The 25,964-nt window shown below is 37.7% G+C and overlaps 1 long non-coding RNA gene across 1 annotated transcript; it reads left to right on the plus strand.

The window, feature by feature from the left end:
- On the plus strand, window positions 1-25,964 carry LOC147918272 (uncharacterized). The gene is made up of 3 exons (XR_015553253.1): window positions 1-176; window positions 1,795-1,851; window positions 25,664-25,964. It is a non-coding gene; the product is annotated as an uncharacterized LOC147918272 (long non-coding RNA).

Here is a 25,964-nt window from a genome sequence, read left to right on the forward strand (position 1 = left end):
GAACTGGAGATGAGGCTCTATAAAAACTCTTCAACAACAAGATTTGAGGAGCTTCCAGGTTGGTGAACACACTCACATGCTGGGAGGGTGGTGCACCCCACTCCTGAGCATGGGACCCTTCTGGACCTCGCCCTACGTACCTCTTCATCTGTGTCCTGTATAATAAACTGGTAAATGTAAGTAAATGTTTCCCTGAGCTTTGTAAGCCAGTCTAGAAAATTATCAAACCCAAGGAGTGGGTTATGGGAACCCCGATTTATAGGCAGTTGGTCAGCAGCGCAGGTAACACCTGGACTTGTGATGAGTGTCTGAAGTGGGGGCAGTCTTGTAGGACTGACTCTTTAAGCTGTGGGATCTGACAGTATCTCTAGGTAGATAGTGTCAGAATTGAGTTAAATTTATAGGACACACAGTCAGTGTCCACTGAGATTGGAGAATTGTTTGGTGGTGCTATAACACCCGCCAGAAGTAGGTCTGAGGTGGGTCCTGAGAATTTGCATGTCTAACAAGTTCCCAGGTGATGCTGCTGCTGGCCCAGGGACACACTTTGAGAACCACTGTAGTAACTTGGCTCACATAATGATGGTTGTCTGGTGGCCCTTCAGATTATTCTCCTCCATTTTACATTTTATATTGGTGCTCTTTGCTGCTTGTGAGAGAAGAAGAGATTATAAATTGGCTGAAAAACAATTTGTTTGCCTTAAATATTAAGCACCTTTCTCAAGACATTTATCTCTCATGCCTTATTTTGTGTTCACAACGTAAAGAATCCTGGGAAGACAGTTGTGGAAGGGTCTTGGGTCCTTTCCCGAACTTTCTAATGGGTTTTATTCAGTTTCCCAAAGTAGTGACTGTATATATTTTCTGGATATATAGATGAAAATTCTTATAAAAAAGCAAATTCATTTGCAGTTACAAAGATATATTTGAATGATTTAATTCCTTATTGGAGATGGTCCTTGTTTCCATTGTCAGAGAAAATGGATTGGGCAGTAAATCAAATAAGTAAATTTCAGTGTTTAACAACTTTTATACTTCCTTACCACACTTACAGTGCAGGAGGAACTAAGAAAAGACATAGTATTTCAAATAAAACAGTGGCTATGCTGTTATAACACTAGACAGATTTATGTCAAAGTGAGATATCTGTTAATCTGGAGGCTTCTTTTTATTGGGAAAAGAATCTAGCATTCTAATATAATTGGGTTTAACCCCACATTCTTGTTGAACATACTAGGAAACTTAAGAAAGAAAACTGAGGCAAAGAAATAACTCATAAATTTTAACTAAATCATAAACCCTCTGGGAGTTTTCACATTTGAAATTGGCTCACAGCCAGAGGAGACCAGGAAGGTAACCAGGTTCTCAACCTAAGATCTCTACCCAGATCACTGCCATCTTGGAAAATGGATTAAATTACTACATCTGGGCCCATGGCCCAGCCTACATGGATTAGGACATGCTTCTTTGTGGTGTTCCAGTCAAACTGCCTAGAAGTAGATTTATTTCAGTTACTTTAAAAATATTGCTTTAGGGCCGGCCCCATGGCTTAGCGGTTAAGTGCACGCGCTCCGCTGCTGGCAGCCCGGGTTCGGATCCCCGGCACCCACCGCTTCTCCGGCCATGCTGGGGCCGCGTCCCACATACAGCAACTGGAAGGATGTGCAGCTATGACATACAACTATCTACTGGGGCTTTGGGGGGAAAAAATAAATAAATAAAATCTTTAAAAAATATATATGTATTGCTTTAAATTGTCATCCCTCCTGAACAACTCATGGTGGCCATTGGCAGGTGGAAAGGCAGTCCTGAAGCTGAAGCCTCACATCGTAAGCACAATAGTGGCCACAGGTAAGCCGGGTATGGGAAGTGACCTCAGCACTAATGGACCTGCGATACTGCAGGGCAGGTAACTAAGGCACTTTTGACTGGAAATGATACTCTTCCAGATTCCTTCCCCTACAACCTGACTTGAGATAATGACATCTCCTTACCTAGTAAGAACCCTCATGCTTACAATGCAGCCACTATGCTCACATCAGTCCGGACACATCTACCTGAATTCTCCTCCTTGATGTGATTATCAGCTAGTTCCTTGTCTATATGTATAAAAGCATCTTCCTGCATGTTTCAAATAAACTCACTCTGGTCGTGTGAGCTTCCCCTGCAGAGCAGAACACTTATAAATATGTGCCTGCAGGAAAAAAAACAACAAAACGCTTCTTGCTGTAAATGGAACAAAAAGAGGAAGAATAATGTGAAAATGTCCCTGCTGCCTGGTATTCTATTTATATCCAGGCAAGGTATATTTATGAAGTACATAGAGCCAGATTCAAGGCTGAGTCTGAATTGGTATGATCTAAATGAATGCACTTTGCTGGGGTATAAAAGTTAAATCTGTATCACCTAGCTCTGATATCTGGAAATGTTTACACAAAGTTTTGAAACTTAAAGTACACTCGTATTACACTGCTGATGTCAATATTCAGAAAAAAATAGGATTATGCATGAAACAGGTCTTTGGAATCTTTTTGTGTGTGTGTGTGTGAGGAAGATCAGCCCTGAGCTAACACCCATGCCAATCCTCCTCTTTTTGCTGAGGAAGACCGGCTCTGAGCTAACATCCATTGCCAATCCTTCTCCTTTTTTTTTTTCCCCAAAGCCCCAGTAGATAGTTGTATGTCATAGCTGCACATCCTTCCAGTTGCTGTACGTGGGATGCGGCCTCAGCATGGCCGGAGAAGCGGTATGTCGGTGCGCGCCCGGGATCCGAACCCCGGCCGCCAGTAGCGGAGCGCGCGCACTGAACAGCTAAGCCATGTGGCCGGCCCCTGGAATCTTTTTCCCTAAAGGAAGGCATTGCCCAGAACTTCTAAATAAATTCTAAATAATAGTCAGTAAATCAGAGGGCAGTCTGGTTTCTGTTACAATCAGTGCCAGACCAAGTCTTATAAAATTCTTCGGTTCTGTGGTCAAGAAGTTCTCTCCACCATGCATTTCAGTTGGCAATATCGAGATAAAGAGAAGCTTTTATGAAAGGGTCTACATGAGTCAGTCTGGTGGAAGAAATTACCTGCCATAATATCCATTCGAACTACAAGATCCTTTTATTTTTTTAAGTCATGTACTTATTTTAAGTTTTAAGTAGTGGTGGTAGATTCTGGTAGTTCTGGTAGTTTCCAGTAAGCATGCTTGTTTCATTTGAGTACTGGACATGAAAGAAACTCATTGAAGTGGTACGGTATATGTGCCATATAAGTGACATATACATGAGTGTGTGTGTGTGTATGTGTGTGTACAGAAGTATGTCCCTTAACAATGGGGATACACACTGAGAGACATAGTTAGGCAATTTTGTCATTGTGTGAACATCATAGAGTGTACTTACACAAACCTAGATGGTATAGCCTACTACACACCTAGGCTATGGTACTAATCTTATGGGACCACCATCATATATGTGATCCATCATTGACCAAAATGTCGTTTTATATATATATATATATATATATAGAGAGAGAGAGAGAGAGAGAGAGAGAGAGAGAGAGAGAGAGCATGAGAGAAAGAGAGAGAGATTATTTATTATGAGAAATTGGCTCACTCAATTATGGAGGCTGAGAAGTTCTACGATCTGCCATCTGCAAGCTGGAGGCCCAGGAAAGCCAATGGTATAATTCCAATCTGAGTTGAAGGCCTGAGAGCCAGGGGAACTGGTGGTGTAAATCCCAGTCTAAGGGCAGAAGAAGACCAATGTCTCAGCTCAGCAGGCAGCGAGGAAGAAAAAGGAGTGAGGTCTTCTTTCCTCTGCTTTTTGTTCTATTCAGGCTCTCAATGGATTGGAAGATGCTCATCCACATTAGGGAGGGCAATCTACTTTACTGAGTCTACTAATTCAAATGCTAACTTCATCTGGAAACATCCTCACAGATCCAGAAATGATGTTTAATCTGGGCACCCTATGGTGCAGTCAAACTGACACATAAAATTAACCATCACACTGTTCTTCAAAAATGAAAATGAAATAAAGTGATTCCCAGATAAACAGAGCCTGAGAGAATTTATCTTAGACCTGCCTCACACTAATACTAAAAGAAGTTCTTTAAGCTGAAAAGAAATGACACCAGACAAAATTCAAATCCAAAGGAGTGATTTGAGTAATTTGTGGATAAATACAAATAATTGTATAAATTTTCTTTTTTTTTCCCTCTTTATTTAAAAGACCTAAGATTGTTTAAAGCAATAATTAACACTGTATTGTGGGGTTTATAACATATATAGATGTAATAGCACATTATATGCTATATCTCTATATATTATAAACTATAAAAATATAAACATATTAAACATAAATATATAGATAGCATCTATAGGTGTACAGATGTAAGGAGGGAGAAGGAAATGGAGCTATAGTGGAGTAAAGTTTCTGTGTTTTAACAGAATTACATGAATGTTAATCTGAAGTAGATTGTGATCAATTAAGATGCATATTATAATCCCTGGAGTAACCACTAAGAAGATAATTCAAATGTATAGTTAAAAAATCAAGAGGAATTTAAGTGGTGCACTAAAAGTTTTGTTTAACATAAAAGTAGGCAATCATGAGGAAGAGAGTAACAAAAAAGACTTAAACATACAGAAAACAAATAGAAAAATACCAGGTGTAAATCCAATCATATCAATAATTACATTAATGTGAATGAACTAAACACTCCAATCAAAAGGCAGATATTGTCAGAACGGATAAAAAAGCAAGATCCAACTACATTCTGACTACAAAACCACACTTAAGATTCAAAGACACAAATGAGTTGAAAGTAAAATAATAGAAAAAGATATACTATGCAAACAGTATTCATAAGAAAGCTGGAATTTTAGCTATATTAATATCACATAAAATGGATGTTAAGACTCAAAATATTGCTAGAAACCAAAAGAGACATTTCATAATGGTAAAAAAAAAAAAGGCCAATACATCAGGAAGATGTAACAATTATAAAAGTATATATACAAGAGAAAGCCCCAAAATACTGAGGCAAAAATTGACAGAAGCGAAAGGAGAAATGGATGATTCAACAATTATAGACAGAACTTCATTAGTTAATACAACAAGTAGACAGAAAATTAGCAAGATATAGAAGACTTGAATAACACTATTAATCAACTTAAACTCACTAATATTTTATATAACAATCCACTCCACAATAGCAGAAAACATTCTTTCAAGCACACATGGAATATTCTTCAGCATAGACTATATGCTAGTCCTAAAACAAGTCTCAATAAATTAAAAATGTTACAATCTTTCAAAGTATACCTGACTACAATGAAACTAAATTAGAAATTAACAGAAAGAAATATGGGAAGTCTCCAAATCTTTGAAAATTAAACCACACACTTCTAAATAACCCATGTGTCAAAGAAGAACCCACAACAGGAATTTTAAAATATTTTGAACTTAATGAAAATGAAAACATAATATATCAAAATTTATGGGATTCCAATTCTTGCCCTAGAATCTGTCCCTATATCATCCTTCTCCAAATAGCTGGACCAGGAATAATTTTCTTCACTTCAAGATGAATAACAACTACAAAAAAAAAAAAAAAAGAAAGAAAGAAAGAAAAAGAAAAAACCCAAAGAACAAAACAAAACAAAATGAATCCATAATGGGACCTATGGAAAAGTGCAAGAGAAAAAAAGAAAAGAGCCATGATAAATAAGAGACAGAAAAAATACATACACTAAAGGGGGCCAGTGGTGTAGTAGGTAAGTTTGTGTGCTCCACTTCAGCAGCCTGGGGTTTGTGGGTTCGGATTCCGGGTGCAGACCTATGCACTGCTCATCAAGCCATGCTGTGGTGGCATCCCATATACAAAAAATAGAGACTGGCACAGATGTTAGCTCAAGGACAATCTTCCTCAAGCAAAAAGAGGCAGACTGGCATTGGAAGTTAGCTCAGGGCTAAGCTTCCTCATAAAAAAAAAAAAAAACCACATACGAGAAAGATTACCTCATGATCTGGTAAAAATTGCAAAGAAAGAATTCTTTATGAAATCAAATAATTTAATAAGGAAATGATCATCATGAAAAATAAGTTCAAATAAGAAATATAGAGTCTCAAGAAAGAAATTATAGGACAGTAGAAGAAAATAAAAATACATTAGTAGAGATCTGGAAAATGAAGAGTGGAGAAAAATAAAATTATCATGAAAAGGAAAATCACTATTGAAGCAGCAAAGAGGAGACCAGACCCTGCTGACTATACACCTGGGGCCATGAGATAAATCCTTCAGAAAAATTGAACAATATTAAGTGGAAAGGAAAAAAGAGTTCAAATGGATTGGATAGCATATGATGCGTATGGAAAATAGAGAGCTAAGAGTTAATGTACTCAAAATTAGTAACCCAGGAAAAAAGGATAGAACATAAGAACAAGAGAAAAAGCATTCAAAGATAAATTTCAAGGACTAGGTCATGAAATAGACTTGAATCTACAGAAAGAAAGAAAATATCACATATACTAATACACACTGAGACATAATCTGGTTAAGTTATAACATAAAGATAATGAAGAATGAAGAATGAATCTGGTGGACGTCAGGCAAAAAAATAAGACGGCTTTAAAGGAGAATCAGGAGTGTCATCAGCATCATGGCGAGTGAGCTTTCTTGTAAACTCTTCCCATGATAAGATACAGCAAAAGGGTCGATCATAGACCAACAAGAGACACTCACACTGCAGATAGGGACATTGGAAAGACCCACACTGCTGCACATCTGAGAGTGGATGTGCTGAGGCCCCCGGAGGAAGCGGGGAGAGGTAAGGAGAAATCCTCTCCCTCTCCAACAGATCAGCAACTTGGGTTGCATGGCTCCCAGAGAGAGGGGAGGGTGACCATCTGCGGGGAAACTGCAGCTCTGTATGCTCTCTCAGCCAATGGGAAACCACCACACAGAGGACTCAGAACTGCTGCAGGGGTGCCATCAACATTTGAGCACCCCAGGAGAGCGGATAACAAGGTGCAAGCGAGAAGACCCCCCCCCAGGGACCCAGTGGGCAAAAGAGAGAGCCCTTCTCCCCCCATGCCCGACACTGCAGCTCAGCCAACCAGTCAGAGCAGCCCCAGAGGACCACAGGCAGCCCGTGGCGGCGGAGCAGCTGGGGTGGAGTGCGGGTGGCCCGCAGTGGAGCAGCAGCCACAGCGGAGTGCAGGGGGCTCAGATTACACAGCCCTTGACCCCCCCACGGTGACAGCAGGTGGAGACTGCAACGAGATATTTCCAGGATGAGGAAAAACAAAGCCAATACAGCAACCATAGTGCAAAAGTACATGAAATCACCAGACCAGAAGGAAAATGACAAGCACCCAGAAATCAACCCTGAAGGCACAGAAATCCATAACCTAAATGACAGAGAATTCAAAATAGCTATCATAGAAAAGCTCAACGAAATACAAGAAAACACAATAAACAATTCAATGGGATAAGGAGTTTCTTCACAAAAGAGATTGAAATCATAAAGAAAAACCAATCAGTATTGATGGAAATGAAGAACACAATGGAGGAGACAAAGGAGAATATGGACTCTTTAAAGAACAGAGCTGACAAAATGGAGGAAAGAATTAGCATTATAGAGGATAGGAATACAGATATGCTCCAGATGGAGGAGGAGAGAGAACTAAGACTAAAAAGAAATGAAGAAATTCTCCGAGAAATATCCGATTCAATTAGGAAATGTAACATAAGAATTATAGGTATTCCTGAGGGAGAAGCAAGGAAGAGAGGAACAGAGAGCCTATTCAAGGAAATAATAGCTGAGAACTTCCCAAATCTGGAGAAGGAACAGGAAATACCAGTAAGTGAAGCCAATAGGTTGCCAAAATATGTCACCATGAAAAGAGCCTCTCCAAGGCATATAATAGTGAAACTGGCAAAAGTCAATGACAAAGAAACAATATTAAGGGCAGCTAGACAAAAACAAAGAATAATGTACAAAGGAACTCCCATCAGGCTCTCACCAGATTTCTCAACAGAAACTTTACAGGCTAGGAGAGACTGGAATGATATATTCAAAATACTGAAAGACAAAAACTTTCAGCTAAGAATACTCTATCCAGTGAAAATATCCTTCAAATATAATGGAGAAATAATAACTTTCCCAGATCAACAAAAGCTAAAGGAGTTCATGGCCACAAGACCACCACTACAAGAAATATTCAAGAAGGCCCTCAGGCCTGAAAAAAAGAAGAGAAAGGGAATACAAAGCTTTGAGCAAGGAGAAAAATAGGTAGACAAAATCAGAAAAATAGATCTTTACTGGAATAGGTTAGCAACCACTTAAATACCAAAATCAAAGATCAAAGGAAGGAAATCACAAAAAATAAATATAACCTCATCACTTTAAACACACACCCACAACACAAGATAGAATAAGTTGTGACAAGAATAACTTGGAAGGGGAAGAGGAAAGAGATTGAATTGACTTAGTATAAGGGAATAAGAGGCCATCAGATAATGGACTATCTCATACACAAGATTTTTTATACAAACCTCCAGGTAACCACTAAACAAATAATCAGAACAAAATCACGTATGATAAATAAAGAGAACACTAAAAGAGTCATAAGACGGAACAACGAAACTGAATTGGCAGTCTGAAACACATGGGACAAGAAACAAAGGAAATCCAAAAGAACCGGAAAATAAGCGATAAAACAGCAACATGAAGCCCTCATATGTTAATAATTACTCTAAGTGTAAATGGATTGAACTCTCCAATCAAAAGACACGGAGTGGCAGGATGGATTAAAAAGCAAAACCTAACAATATGCTGCCTCCAGGAAACACATCTCAGCTCTAAAGACAAACACAGGCTCAGAGTGAAAGGATGGAAGACAATACTCCAAGCTAATGGCAAACAAAAGAAAGCAGGTGTTGCCATACACATACCAAACAAAGTAGACTTAAAGATAAAACAGGTTAAGAGAGACAAAGAGGGGCAATATATAATGATAAAAGGGACATTCCACCTAGAAGACATATCAATTATAAATATATAGGCACCCAACATAGGAGCACCAAAGTATGTAAAGCAACTATTAACAAACCAAATAGGAGATATTAACAACAACACAATAATAGTAGAGGATCTTAACATGCCATTTACATCAATGGATAGATCATCCAGACAAAAAGTCAATAAAGAAATAGCAGACTTAAATGAAAAACTGGACGAGATGGACCTAGTACATATACGGAACACTCCATCCAAAAACAGCTGTCTACACATTCTTCTCAAGCATGCAAGGAACATTCTCAAGGATAGACCATATGTTGGGAAACAAGGCAAGCCTCAATAAATTTAAGAAGATTGAAATCATAACAAGCATCTTTTCAGACCATAATGCTATGAAACTGGAAATCAACCACAAGAAAAAAACTGGGAAAGTGACAAAGATGTGGAGATTAAACAACATGCTACTGAACAACCAATGGATCATTGATGAAATTAAAGGAGAAATCAAAAAAATATCTGGAAACAAACGAAAAAGAAAATACATTATACCAACTTGTATGGGATGCAGCAAAAGTGGTCCTGAGAGGGACATTCATAGCAATACAGGCCCACCTCAACAAACAAGAAAAAGCCCTAATAAGCAACCTTAAATTACACCTAACAGAATGAGAAAAAGAAGAACAAACAAAGCCCAAAGTCAGCAGAAGGAGAGAAATAATAAAAATTAGAGCAGAAATAAATGAAATTGACACCAAAAAAACAGTAGAAAGGATTAATGAAACAAAGAGTTGGTTCTTTGAGAAGATAAACAAAATTGACAAACCCTTAGCCAGACTCACAAAGAAAAAAAGAGAAAAGGCTCAAATAAATAAAATTAGAAATGAAAGAGGAGAAATTACAATGGATACCATGGAAATACAAAGGATTATAAGAGAATACTATGAGAAACTATATGCCAACAAATTGGACAATCTAGAAGAAATGGATAAATTCTTAGACTCATACAACCTCCCAAAACTGAACCCAGAAGAAATGGAGAATCTGAACAGACCAGTCACAAGTAAAGAGATTGAAACAGTAATCAAAAACCTCCCAAAAAACAAAAGCCCAGGACCAGATGGCTTCTCTGGTGAATTTTACCAAACATTCAAGGAAGATTTAATACCCATCCTTCTCAAACTATTCCAAAAAATAGAGGAAGATGGAACACTTCCCAACACATTCTACTAGGCCAACATCACCCTGATACCAAAGCCAGGCAAAGACAATACAAAAAAGGAACATTACAGGCCAGTATCGCTGATGAACATAGATACAAAAATCCTCAACAAAATATTGGCAAACCGAATACAGCAATACATTAAAAAGATCATACACCATGATCAAGTGGGATTTATACCGGGGACACAAGGATGGTTCAACATCCACAAATCGATCAACGTGATACACCATATCAACAAAACGAGGAATAAAAACCACATGGTCATCTCAATAGATGCAGAGAAGGCATTGACAAGATCCAACATCCATTTATGACAAAAACTCTCAACAAAATGGGTATTGAAGGAAAGTTCCTCAACATAATAAAGGAGAATCAGTTTGGCTTCACATTACTACCTGGCAACATTCAGTATTTTTAGACAGAAAAAAAGTGATGAATATTTTTACCAAATTTTTATCCAAGTTTAAGGCAGATATTTTCAAATATGGTTCCCTGGTGTATTTCTTGAACAAATTATTAGAAGTTGAACTTCTGGGAATCAAATGGTAAATGGGAAAATTTTGGTTCAAAAAACAACTGGTGGCATTGAATCCACTGCATGAAAAACTAAGGCTAACCAACTGAGGGAATAGTTAGAAAATCACAGATAAGTATTTAATCTCAAGGTAGAAAAATGGTTCATCTAAAGTCAGAAGATGGAAAAGGAGAAAAAGTGGGAGATAGTTTAAATATGTCAATCTGCTCATCTTCCATAATGAAGAGTTAGTAGATACTCTTCAAAGTTGATAAATTAACATGAGAAATATTAGTATATTACTTAAAGGTATAACAATAATATTGGGTAGCCAAATTTGGGTATGAAGGGGAGGATGGTGCGATGAGATGTAGAATTATACTTATTCCTCATTTTTCAAAGTGGGAATCCAATATAAATCTAATGGTACAGCAAAGGAAGATTTAGTGTACTGTATCAATATGCAAAACATGTGGGATTAATTTTGCTATTATAAGAAAACAATACTCACATTGGATCAGAAAGCAAAACTATTTATAAAGGACACAACTAAAACAAAGTGACTTGAAGAGTTCAAAACTAAGAGGATAGGAAAACATGTACAAGATAAATAAATAGAAAACAGAGATTTTAATATCAGACATGGCAAATTAAAGAGCATTAAATGAGATAAACATGCCATTCCACATTCATGACTTAACAGTCATGCACATTCACACATCAAATAAAATATAAAAACAAAGAAAATCTGGAAGAACCACAAAGAGAAATAGTAATAGAAGACCTTAATTCACCTTTTTGCTACTCATGATAGATAAGCAGATTTAAAAACTAACTGTAGTGGGCATTGTGGACATCTCCCCAATAGTTCTTTACCCCTCTCCCATTGAGTAGCAGCACGAGGTTCAGTTGGAGGGAGGGTAGTAGTGATGGAGGGAATTAATTCCAACTAGGATCAGGATTAGGCTCTCATTGTTTTAACCTCATCAGAACCATCTTGTCAGGCCTGCCCGTGATTGTTTCGGCAAACCAGGCCTGTGCAGTCACTGCACGGTATGCCCCTTGCCTGTGATTCCTTAGGTGCAGACATGGGCAAATAACCTGATTTATGCCAAAAAGTTGGAAAATTTGCTGGGGCCTCTGGGCAAAGTTTCCTCGTTCTAAAAAAAGAAGATACATGGTCACCTGTCTTTAGAATGTCATTGAGTGGGAATGTGAGTTCTGGAACTACTTGGGCATCTCGCAAAGCACGGGGCTAACACTGACAAGCAAGAGAGTTTGGCCCAACAGAATCACAGGGAAATGATCCGTGCTGTAGCCTCTGCATAAGTCAACTTGATGCTCACCCTCTTTCTGACTTTCAAATACGGCTCAGATAATTAATAAGATAAATAAGGTAATTAATTAGGTATATCTAATTGAGACAGCCAGCCCTGGTAGCCTGGTGGTTGAGATTCGGTGCTCTCACCGCCATAGCCTGGGTTCATTTCCCCATCAGGGAACGACACCACCAGTCTGTCAGTTGTCATACTGTGGCGGCTGCATGTTGCTGTGATGCTGAAAGCTATGTCACTGGGATTTTGAATACCATCAGGGTCACCTGTGGTGGACAGTTTTAAGTGGAGCTTCCAGACTAAGACAGACTAGGAAGAAGGACCTGGCCACCCACTTCTGAAAAAATTGGCCATGAAAACCCTGTAAATAGCAAGGGAGCATTGTCTGATATAGCTCCAGAAGGTGAGAGGATGGCGCAGAAAGACTGGGCAGGGTTCCGCTCTGCTACACGGGGTTGCTAGAGTCAGAATTGACTCGACGGCACTAACAACAACTATCTAATTGAGATATACAAAACTCCACACCTGAAAAGCAAGCATACACCTTGTTTTCAAGTGCCCATGAAATTTTCCAAAATTGACCATGTACCAGGCCACAAATAAAACATCAATCCAAAGTAAAAATCGCAATATCATAGCTTCCAATCACAGTACAGTAAATGAATATCAAATCTCGAAAATTCAGTCATAAATACTAACATATATGAACAACAAAGAATAAAAATAAAGTTCACAGCAGCACTATTCATTTTAGCCAAAAGGTAGAAATAACCCATATGTCTATCAACTGACGAATGGATAAACAAAATTTGGTATATCTGTACAATGCTTAGAAAGTAAATTAGTGGCACCAGTGACTGGGGGAGACTGGCAAATGAGAAGAGACTGTTAATGGGTATGGGGCTTTTTAGGGGGATGTTCTGGAATTAGATAGTGGTGATAGTTGTACAACTTTCTGAATATACTAAAAATCACTGAATCATATACTTTAAAAGGATACCTTTTACATATGTGGATTATATCTTAATATAAAAAGTGACATACTTCTGCCATATTCTATTGGTCACAGAGACCAACCCTAATACAATGTGGGTAGGGACACAAGGGCGTGAATATCCAGAAGCAGGGAGCATCTGGGGACTCTTGAGGCTGGCTACCACCTACATCTTCAAAACTCTGTGACCTATGATGCCCTACCTCTTCTTCCATGCCCAATACCTTCAACTGGTGCAACTGCTAATTCACCAACACTAACATCCGTGCACTTATCTCCTTTCATGGGCCTGTCCAGGCTATATTTCCCAGCTCCTTTTCTATCCTTAAGGGTGTCCTGTTTGAACAAGGGTGATATGATTTGAAAATCATGTTCCAACCCACCGTTATTTCTTACTGAGCTGTCCACTCTCAAGTATAACAGTTTCCACTTTTAAGAATCTCAACTATATTAAACGTAGATACATTATCTCCAATCGTAATAAAAATCTTGTCAGGTAGAGTTGCATATTATTGGTGAGGAAACTGAGGCTTGGAAAGGTTACATAATTTGCCCAAGGTTTCACTGCTAGTAAGTGGCAGAGCAAGGCTTCTAAACCATATAATAACAATCACCACAATAGTTAATATATATTGAATATTTACTGTGTCAGGCATTATTCCATGTACTTTCCATGGATTATCTCATTTAATCATCACACCCTGATGAGGTAGGTACTATTATCAATATTTTACAAATGGGAAACTGAGGCTCAGAGAGTTTAATTGACAGACCCAAAGTTACAAAGATAGTGAGTGACAGAGCAGAGACTAGAACCCAGCTTGTTTGACTCTTGGTGCACTTTTCGTTATAGCTCACTGCCTCTCAGAGTAGAGTAGAGCTGAGGGAGGGTTTCAGATTTTTATTTATGTATTATTCATTAATTTATGTACATATCCATTATATCTTTGCTCCAGAAAAAAAATGTGAAGTGGCCAGAGGGTCTAAATTCTCTTTTCATGAGGATATAACTAACTTATCTTTCTCTTGGAGAAAATAACTGACTCCAGTTTTCCATACAGATCTTTCACAGAAAGTCTGAGTGAATTTTTCTGAATTCTGTCCCTACATCCTACTTATACCTTTTGAAGTTTCTGTCTAGTAATTTCCCTCTTTTAACTCTCACCATAAAGGGAGATAGTGAACAAAACCTTTGAGACCTAACTCCATCAAAATGGTTTCCTCACAAACCACCTTTTCTCAAGAAAGATGTCCAGGTCCCAGAGGGGGCGCTGTGGTTCCAGTTAGTGCATCTGCTGCAGAGTTCCCACTTGGGTTTTCTTCCTTTCGCGTCCTCTGAATGATGAATCGCAATATAAATTTAGGATCATCTTTTGTAGGAACTGGACAACTTCCTTGTCAAACACAAATCAAACACAAAAATCTGATTTTCTCGGAGGAAAAGGAAACAGCTGAGGTTTCTGCATAATTAGAATGAGGGGAGAAGGCTCCCCCTAGCAAAGAATTAGAGATAGAAACAGATTTATGTGAACAAAGTTAATGAAAACTAAGCTTCAGGACCACCCACTCACATAACCCTTTCCAAGGTCTCAGGAAGAGGTCCAGCACTGTGTTCAAATGGTCATATGTTTCTGTAAAATTTGCAAAATGCATTATTTATTTTAACCACAGTCAGTTAAAAATTCAACTTTCCCTCGGTCACATGCCTTTTCAAATCCAGTACTACTGGGTGGCCTTAGATTACTTGGATCTGGTTAAGGCAAAGTGGAGCTGGGGATACATTTATTTTGGGGTTAATACAATATCTTTATGTGATTTGCAGTCATTTCTGTAGAGTTAAGTTATTGCTAGGCACGCTGGTGCTGGAATGGCTTCCAAAATACTACTATGACCCACGGAGCCAACTCACCCAACATCAAGACATAGAAGTGTGGGCCAGTGGTCTTACTGCAATAGCAATGTGTGCCCAGCACCAAAATTATGTTGGTCATGGAGGAAGAAGAAAGTTTGGAATGTAAGGAAGTTAGTCCACAGGGCATTCTTGCAATTGTTAGGCATGAACAATTACAAGCACAAGATTTGGTTCTCATAGATGCCTAGTCAAAACAGAAGTACTCTTTTATCATTGTAAAATATATTTTACAATGCAGCATATCCAGTTATAAATACACTATACATTTCCATGAGTATCACACAAAAGAATATTTCCAGGGTATGAACCTATAACCACAAACAGTAACTTCTGTGGATGAAGTTGCACCTTTTATGCATCCCTACAGGCAATCATAAAATATGTACATATATATGTATAATAAATATATGTAATATGTATAATAAAAAATATATAAAACTATGCTAGAGGACTGAAATTCTTTCTCTTCTCTCTATAGAAAATGATATCACAAAATCACTGTCATTTAAACAAGTGATCAAAGAGTATGCAGCCAAGATATGAATGGAGATATATCATAGAGGTTTGTCAGGCAATAAATTAATAAAAATATTGGATTAGATTTGTGATGTTTGTGGTATTTGTCAGCTTTTTACAATTTTTTAATTTGCTATGACTATTTTTTCATTTTAAATAAATATGCTCATTCATTCCTAATTTTATATTTGAAATTTGTGTTCTCTTGCTCACAATAGACCTCCAAAATTACATACATTTCAGGCCCCACAAGACCTGGATAGGCCCCTGATTGGAGATGCTCTCTCCGATAACTAGAGCTGAAGGATAGATATAAAATACATTTAAAACTTTGGCTTATTTAATAATCTGAGATTTTATTTCCGAATTTAAGTTTTAGTTCTATGAATGTCCTTTTTTTACTCAGTTTTATTGAGGTATAGTTTATATACGGTAATATGCAGGGATGTTAATTATACATTTCAATGACTTTTGACAAACGTATGTATAAGATAATAAAAAATATATATCTTGGGGGCCGGCCCGGTGGCGCAAGTGGTTAAGTGCGCGCGCTCTGCTGCGGCGGCCCGGGGTTCGCCGGTTTGGATCCCGGGTGCGCACCGACGCACTGCTTGGCAAGCCTTGCTGTGGCAGCGTCCCCTAAAAAGTAGAGGAAGATGGGCACGGATGTTAGCCCAGGGCCAGTCTTCCTCAGCAAAAAAGAGGAGGATTGGCATTGGATGTTAGCTCAGGGCTGGTCCTCCTCATAAAAAAAAAAAAAAAAGAAAGAAAAAATATATATCTTGGTCTCTGCCCTTGGTGTCTGGCACAGAGCTCCTAAACTCTATAAATTCCTGAGTGGTAAGAGCACTAGGAGTGTCTTTTGTTCTAACGAGGTGACTCTGGCTGGGCTCCTGGATGGGGGCTGGTCCCCAGGAAGATCAAGCCATGGTTAGAAGCTTGGAATTTTCAGCCCCACCCTCATCCTCCAGAGAGGGGAAAATAGCTGGAAATGGAGTTAATAATTAATAATGCCTACATGAGGAAGCCTCCATAAAATCCCAATAGCACAGGATTCAGAGAGCTTCCAGATTGGCGAACACATCCATGAATCAGGAGAGTGACACACCCCAACTCCACGGGGGCAGAAGCTCCCGTGCCCGAGACCCTCCCGGACTTCACTCTATGTATCTCTTCATCTGGCTCTCCATCTCTATCCTTTATCATAGCCTTTAATAAACTGACAAACGTAAGTAAGCATTTCCTTGAGTTCAGTGAGCCATTCCAGTAAACTAATCAAACTTGAGGAGGGCGTCATGGGAACCCCATTTTGTAGCCACGTCAGACATGGGTAACCTGGGGACCTACAACTTGTGACTGGTATCTGAAGTGGGGTGGGAGCGGTCTTGTGGGACTGAGCCCTTAACTTGTGGGATCTGATAGTGTCAGAATTGAGTTAAATTGTAGGGCACCCAGCTGGTGTTGCAGAGAATTTCTTGGTGTGGGAAAAACTCCCACACACTCATTGACCAGAAGTGAAGTGTTTTATGTGAATGTGGTAGCAGTGTGAGACACACAGGAGAAACCCAGGAGGGAAAGACTGGGTTTTTCCCTACACAGGAGGAGAACTACAGGTTTTTCTAACTCAGTATGAACCCATGAAACTAACACCCAAATAAAGATGTAAAACATTTTCATCATCTCAAAAAATTCCCTTGTGCCACACTTTCCAGTAAATCCTCCCCCGCCAGAGGCAACTGATATACTGATTTTTATCACCAGAGATTAGTTTGCTGTTTTTGTACTTCATCTATGTGAAATAATGAAGTACTTATTCCTTTGTGTCTGGCTTCTTCCCTCAGCATGTTTCTGAGATTCACCCATACTGTTGCGTATGTCAGTGATCTCTTTCTTTTTATTGCTGAGTAGTATTCCATTGTGTGCCTCTATCACTATTTATCCATTCTCCTGTTAAACATTTGAGTTATTTTTAGGCTTGGGGTATTCTGAATAAAGCTGCTATAAATATTTGTGTGTAAGTTGTTTTGTGAAAATAGATTTTCTTTTCTCTTGGGAATGTGCTTAGGAATGGGATTGCTGGGTCCTATGGTAGGTGGATATTTAACTTTACAAGGAATTGCCAAAACTTTTTCCAAAGAGGTGGTACCATTTTACATTCCCATCAGCACTTAAAGAGAGTACCAGTTGTTTCATACACTCGCAAATATTCTAACAGGTGTCAAGTGGTGTCTTGTTGTGGTTTTAATTTACATTTCTTGATTAATAATGATATTGAGTGCCTTTTCCCGTGTTTACTAACCATTTCTATATCTTCCTTTGTGAAGTATCTTTCCAAATAGTTTTTCCATTTTATTTGGATTGTTTGTCTTTTATTCTTGAGTTGTAGGAGTTCTTTATAAACTCTGGATGTAAGTCTTTTGATATATATATAACATTTTCTCTCAGTCTGTGGTCTGTCATCTTTTTTTCTTTAACTTTTTATTTTGGAATAATTTTAGAGTTACAAAAGAGTTGCAAAAATAGTAGAGAGAATTCCTGTAAACCCTTTCTTGGCTTCCTCTAAAGTTACTATCTTATATTTTCCCACAAATTTCAAGGTTTTCTGGTTATCTTGTTGTTAATGATTTCTAATTTAATTCTATTGTGGTCAGAGAACATGTTCTGTAAAATTTCAACCTTTTAAAATTTTTATGACTTGCTTTATGAACCAGCATATGATTTATCTTGTTTCCATGTACACATGAAAAGAATTTATTTTCTGCAGGTGTTGGATGTAATATTTAATAAGTATAAATTAGGCCAAATGGGTTAATAGTGTTGCTCAAATCTTTTATATCCTTATGAATTTGTGTCCACTGGTTCTATCAAATAGAGTGTTGAAATCAACTAAAATTGTGGAATTGTCTAATTTTCTCTTTCAATTCTATCAAGTTTTACTGCATATTTTTGAAGCTCTGTTATTAGAACTGTTATATCTTTCTGATAAATACAAATTTAGAACTGTTATGTCTTCCTGATAAAAGAACTATTTTTCATTATGAAATATGCCTCTTTATCATTGGTAATTCTTCTTATTTTGAGTCTACATTTTCTGATATTAGTCATTCTAGCTTTTTTTATGATTAATGTTTGCACACTATTTTTCTACCCCTTTACTTTCAATGTATCTGTGTATTTATATTTAAAGTTCATCTTTTGTAAATAGAATGTAGTTGGGTCTTTTTTCTAGTCTGACAATTTCTGCTTTTAATCAAAAGGTTTAGTCCATTTACATTTAATGTAATTATTGACGTGGTTGACTTTGCATCTATCATCTTAGTATCTCTTTTTTGTCTGTCTAACTATTCTTTCTCCCTTTGTCCTTTTTTCCTGCCTTCTTTTAGGTTAATCAATTATTTTTTTAGTATTCCATTTTATCTCCTTTATTAATTTTTTAAGCTACACCTCTTCCTTTAAGTGCTTACTCTAGGGTTATGGTATGGATATTTAATTTATCACAGTTTCCTTTGAATTAATATACTACCTCTTCACATATAATTCAAGGACATTACAATATTATATTTCCAATAACCTCCATCTTGGACTTGTGCTATTGTTATTTACAACATATTTATCAATAAAATTCTACATATATTGTAAACCACACAATACATTGTTATTATTTCTACTTTAGTCAATTTTCCTTTAAAGAAATTAATGAAATAAAAAATAAATTAAAAAAATATTTATACTCATACTTACTATTTCTGGTACTCTTCATTTCTTCCTGTAGATCTGTTTCCAATTGGTATCATTCTTTTTATCCTGAAGATCTTCCTTTTACATTTCTTGTAGTGCAGGTCTTCTGGCAACAAATTCTATCAGATTTTATTTATCTATAAATATCTTTATTTTGATTTTCTTTTTGAAGAGATGTTTGCTAGAATTCTACTTGACTTTTTTCCTTCAGCATTTTAAAGATGTTCCATTGTTTTGACTTCCATTGTTTCTAATAAGATGCCATTCATAGTTCTCATTGTCCCTCCACCCTGCCCCTCTCCCTCAGCTGCTTTGGAGATTTTCTCTTTCTCTTTATCGTTCAGCAGTTTGACTATTCTGTGCCTAAACATAGTTTTCCTTTTTTTCCCATCTTGCATGAGCTTTACTGAGCTTCTTGGTGCTTTGTGTGTGTTTACTATCAAATTTGGAAAATATTGGCTATTATTTTTTCAAATATTTTTTCCTCTCTATTCTCTCTCTCCTGTTCTTCAGAGACTTCAATTACATATATGTTAGGTCACTGCAAATTGTTCCGCACTTTACTGATGCTTTATTTATTTTTATTTCCATCTTTTTCTCTCTGTGCTTTATTTGGCAAAACTTTCATTGGCCTGTGTTCAAATTTCACTGATCTTTTCTTCTGTGGTGCCCAATATACTTTTAAGACTATTCAATGAATTTTATATTTCATATATTGTATTTCTCGTGTCTTCATCCATTCTTTCCATCTTTCCCTGTTAATTCCTAACCATATTTATAGTACTTGTTTTAAGGTCATAAGTCAGCTAATTCCTCTGTCTAGGTTATCTGTGGGTCTCTTATTAACTATTTTTTCTCTTGACTATGAATCACATTTTCTTGCTTTTTCATATCTCATGATTTTTTGTTGTATGCCAGAAATTGTGTATATAAGTACAGTAGAGACTGATGTATAATATTTTTTTGTTTTGTTTTATTTCCTAGAACTTTGCCTTTCTTCCATTACCTAGGGTAATGGGTTGTTCATCCAGGGGCCACTAAGATTTGAAAGCTGGAGTTGGGCTACAGCTTTAATTAGGTTGAGTTCACCTCTGCTTTCAAATGGAATGAAGGAAATCTTACTTTGCTTTTAGGCCCAACTCCAGCTTCCTGCACTGTTGATACTGAAGGACTCAGCTCTTTGATATGATCAGAATTTAAGCTGGGAGGAGGTTAGTTGCCACTTAAGTTGGTTTGGATTGACCTATAGATTCAACTCCAGCTAGACCCTGGAATCAGGGCACTGCAAGATAACACAAACCCTCTAGTTTCCAGCCCCATCTCCACTGATGCTTCAGGCATCCCTTTTGCCACTTTCTTCAGCAATTTCTTTAGACAGTGGAGGGAGAATTGTTGGGCTGAATAATTTATTTTGCATTGGGGCTCTTCCAAATTCCAATCAATCTTTTCAGCCCACACTATTGTTAAGAACTCAATGGATTTTTCCTTTTCTCTTCAAAATCTATCTATATCTAGGCCACTTCTCTACATACCTAGCCCAGAGTAGACATTGACCCCTAGGTATAAAAATATCCACAACTCTTTACCCACCTATAAAGGGCTTGTGATACTCTGCTATTTAGTTTATTAAGACTATTACTATCCACTTCTCCTTGATAACTTTGATGATAAATATGCTTTTTAAAAAGTTCACGTGTTTTTTCTCGTTATTCTGAAAGCAACAGTTTCTACAATCTATTCTGCTGTTGTTAGGAGGAGTGTTCCATAGATGTCTGTTAGGTCTAGAGAGTTTATAGTGCTGTTCAAGTATTCTACTTTTTTCTTCTGCCTATTCTACTCATTATTGAAAATGGGATATTGAAGCCTCCAAATATTATTGCTGAATTGTATATTTCTCCCTTCAATTCTGTATTTTTTTCTTTCTGTACTTTTTATTTTTTATTTATTTATTTATTTATTTATTTATTTATTTTTTAAAGATTTTATTTATTTATTTTTTCCCCCAAAGCCCCAGTAGATAGTCGTATGTCATAGCTGCACATCCTTCTAGTTGCTGTATGTGGGACTCAGCCTCAGGATGGACGGAGAAGTGGTGCCTCGGTGCGCACCCGGGATCCGAACCCGGGCTGCCAGCATCAGAGCGCGTGCACTTAACCACCAAGCCACGGGGCCGGCCCCTCTGTACTTTTTAATACACTGTATTCATTGTTTGTGAGAAGTCATGTTAATCTTATTGAGATTCTCTTATAAGTGATGAGTCATTTTTTCCTTGCTGCTTCCAAATTTTTCTCTTTATCTTTGGCTTTCAGCATTTGTGTTTATTTTACTAAGGGTGCGTTGAGCTTCTTGAATGTATAGATTAAGGTTTTTCACCAAATTTGGGGAGTTTTTAGCCATTATTTCTCCTCCTTTCTCTCTCTCCTCTCCTTCCCATTACATGTATGTTGGTGTGCTTAATGTTATCTCACATTTCTCAGAGACTGGTTATTTTTCTTCATTCTTTTTTCTCTCTGTTCTTCAGATTATATAATCTCTATAAATTTATCTTCAAAATTGTTGACTCTTTCTTTTGGCTGCTCAAATGTAACGTTGAACCTCTCTAGTTAATTTTTCATTTCTGTTATTGTACTTTTCCACTTCAGAATTTCCTTTTTTTTTTTATAATTTCTATCCCTTTATTGTATTGATATTTTCTATTTTATGAGACGTCATCATACTTTCCTTTATTTCTTTAAGAATGGTTTCCATTAGCTCTTTAAACACTTTATAATGACTGCTTTGAAGTCTTTGTCTGTTAAACTCAACAGTTGGGCCCTTTCATAGGCAGCCTGTTGCGTGCTTTTTTCCTGTGTATGGGTCACACTTTCCTTTCTCTCTGCATGTCTCATAATTATGTGTTGAAAACTACATTTTAGATAATATACTGTAGCAACTCAGGATACTGATTTCCTCCCACCCCAAGGCTTGTTGTTTTTGTTTGCTCATTTGTGTAGTGACTGGCTACAATGTTTTAGTAAAGTCTGTTTCCCCCACAGCATGAAGCCTCTGATGTTGCTTGTCAGAGAGTGCAACCCTGGGCATGTACACGGTCATCCTGGTAAGACCATGGCTTTTGCAGGACTCTCTTGGACTGTCTCTTTCTCTGATCACACCAGCTGTTACACTCACTAATTCCCAGTTGATTGCTCTAATGTTTTCAATGCCCTGGGGTATACATTGCTCCACAGTCTGACCTGATTAAATCGGGCCCCTTTGCAGGGTTGTTTTTGAGGCAGGACTGGAGGCTTGCTCTGACTTCAGGAGGGTTCTTCATGGCTGTCTCTTTCCCTGGTTATTTGGGTTAAGTCAGCTGGCCTACGGTTTAGCTTGTTGCTCTAATGGAGCCACCAGCCTCCTCTTAGTTGCTTACCACCAAAATCTCCATTGTTTTTGAGAGTGTCCTTAGTCTGGAATTTCCTCACACTCTATTTCAAATAAAGTCAGTTCTTTTGAGGAGAGCTTGGATGCTCTCTAATCCTCTGGCTGCCTCTCACCCTTGGCAAAAATCTCTGGAGCTGGCTTCTCTTGGAGAGACACCCTGCTATTGGAGCAGGGTGCTGGGTAGGTGGCTTGCCTCTCTTGGCGTGGAACTTCTGCCCTGTGAGCAAACCAGAGCAAGGGTAATGAGGGCCCCAATATGCTTTACCAGCTGTGCTGGGATAGAGCCTCTATGCTATGAGTTTGGGCTGGGTGGAGGAAGGAAGTCTTGGCCTCTCAGCCTTACTCACCAGGACTTTAGCCTCTGCAACTCTGCAACTCCCACTCTTATCCACCAGCTCCACTTCCCCATGGCTGATGGAGGGCACTGGGGGCATTAATAGTCCTTTCCACCCTTCTTGGATAGCTCATGGGCTGAGCAGGTGTATGAGTCAGCTCAATAACAAAACACCATAGACTGGGTGGCGTAAACAACAGAAATGTATTTCCTCACAGTTCTAGAGACGGGAAGTCTGAGAACATAGTGCCAGTGTGGTCAGGTTCTGGTGAAAACTTTCCTCCTGGCCTGTAGGTGGCCATTGTCTCACTGTGTCCTCATACCATGGAGAGAGAGAGCAAGCTCTATGGTTCATCTTCCTGTAAGGGCACTAATCCCATCATGAAGGCCCCAGCTTCATGACTTTATCTAAACCCAATTACCTCCACATGCCCCATCTCCTAATACCATCACATGGATGGTTAAGGCTTCAACTATGAATTTTGGGGGGACACAAGCATTCAGTCCATAACAGCACACTTCAGTGGCTTTCAGAAGGCCTTGAGGCAGAAAAGCAGAAACATCTGGCATGCCCCTTAAGGCAGGCTTCTGTTAGCATGAATATATATTTTACGTATTGATTATGCTGGTTAGATTTTCTATAATCTTTCTTAGTTTTTGTCCATTTCACCTGTGTCAGACCAAAAATGATGTCTCCTAGTTTTGGTGTCATTTTCTGTATTTCTCTTGTATATCCTTAAGTTTCTCATTCATAAAGGAGTTTCTGTGCTTTTGTGTCATGTATATTCACAACTGATATATTGTCATTGTGAATTGTGGCTCTTGGCATTATCAAGTATTCTGCTATCTCATTTAATGCTTTTTGTCCAAATTCAATGTTTTTTGATATCATGATCAGTCTCTGCTTTCTCATTGTTTTACTTGCCTGCTATAAATTTACCTATCCCTCTAGTTCTAGCAATTCTGAATCCCTGTGATGCAGGTGTATCTCCCGAACACAGCACAGAGTGGGGGTTTGCTTTGTAAATCAACCTGAAAATCTTTTTCTTTTAATAGGTGGATTTCCATTTACATGTATTGAAATGAATGACAGGTTTGGTATAACATCTATTTTAATGGTATATTTACTGTGTATTTTGTTTTATTTAACATGTTCTTTTCTCTGTGTAGTATGTTTTCTGTGCCCTTTTAAAATTTTCTTTGATGTTTAGAAAATCTTGAAAATACATTCTTGCAGTGACCTCCCAGTCTTCACGTGTTGCTCCTCCTCTGTGTGTGTCTATGTCCAAGTATCCCCTTTTATAAGGACACTGGTCATATTGGATTACAGCCCCACCCTACTCCAGTAGGACCTCACCTTAACTAATTACATCTGCAATGACACTATTTCCAAATAAGGTCATGTTCCGAGGTGCTGGGGGTTAGGGTTTCAACATATGAATTTTGGGGAGACACAACTCAACACATAACAACTCCCATCTTTATATCTGCTGTGGTGCCTCAAACTCTGTCCTTTGATTCTTCAAGCCAGTAAAATTGTGGGTTTCTATACAAGATTAGGTGCCCCCACCGAGGAGGACTGTGGGCTGCCCCCAGGCTAAAAGCCATCACAATGGAAAATGTACTTAGTACCCTGCTCTTCTTCCAAGTGTCAATCCTCCTTCAGTTTCTGCATCCTTTTGGTTGTTCTCCAACACCTTCAAGTGGTTGTTTTTATATTTTGACTGGAATTTGTGGTTGTTATTTGCAGGAGGATTGGCCCAAAGAAGTTCTTCCACCATTACTGCAAGACTCACATTTTATACCTTCCTGTTTTGTTGTGCTTTGTTACTCTTGTTCTGAGTTTTTGAATTTGCGACTTTAGGTGTTTTTCATATTTGCAAGTGTTTAAGAATGTTTAATTCAGATTGGTTATTGTGCATCCGTTTCCTTCTGCTTCATTTTTGGGAAGGAATTTTATCAGCTGAAATGTTTTGATTTTTATTTTATGTTCCCTTTACATATTCGCTTTGCTTGGATGTTATCTGCCATTTCCCATTCATTTGGAAATGTCCCATTTTTTTCTTGGACCAGCGATAACAGGCAAGGATAAGGATTTTAGACAGTTGACCATATTTCGCAATTCAAGAGCGCCCTCTTCTGTTGGTTTAGAAAATTGTAGTTTCTTTAGTAATTATTTGGGGTAGGTTGGTGTCTTGATTTTCTTCTACTAGTTATTACTTTTAATTTTTAAAAATATGCTTAACTTCCTGAGGTGCTAATGATGTTTTATTTCTTGATGTGTATGATGGTTGTAAGAGTGTGTTCACTTAGAGAAAATTCAATGAGCTGTACACTTATGATATATGCATATTATACTTCAGTAAAAAGCTAAAAATATACTTAAGCCTGTAATTCTATAATGACTAATGTCAAGAATGAAACAGTATTATGTTTGAGAACATCATCTTCTATCTTACACTCTTGTTATGACCTACCTACTATTTTTCTTCATTTGTTACTCTAAAAATTATACTTTGTAGATAAGCTTTAAAAGAATATTTTATAAATACACTTAATGGTATCTTACAGTTACTTGTTTTCAAATCATTCCATGCTCACTGCCAGTCTTTTCAAATTATGTTTTTATCATTCACGAATTGTTTATCTTGATTTATCTTACAGGTGGCTGATGTATCACATCAAATAATTTTTAGTGGAAAATAGCCACAGTCAAGGAGCACTCCTTCACAGTTTCACCATTAAAACTACCACAACCTTTCATATCTAGGAATGTCTTCCTGTTGCTTCAAAGAAGAAGAAAATTTGCCAGATCACAAACATTTCCCCTCGAAACTTGTTAGACAATGTTCTCTTACTTTCTGACATCACATGTTGTGACAGAATATGAAGCCAGCCTTGTTTTTTAAAATTCCATTGTCTAATTTTTTGTTGCTCTTAAATAAAAGTACAATTGACTTTCTAA

This window comes from Ceratotherium simum, chromosome 1, assembly GCF_057802395.1.
Source record: "Ceratotherium simum simum isolate JZ-2026a chromosome 1, ASM5780239v1, whole genome shotgun sequence".
Taxonomy (NCBI): Eukaryota; Metazoa; Chordata; class Mammalia; order Perissodactyla; family Rhinocerotidae; genus Ceratotherium; species Ceratotherium simum.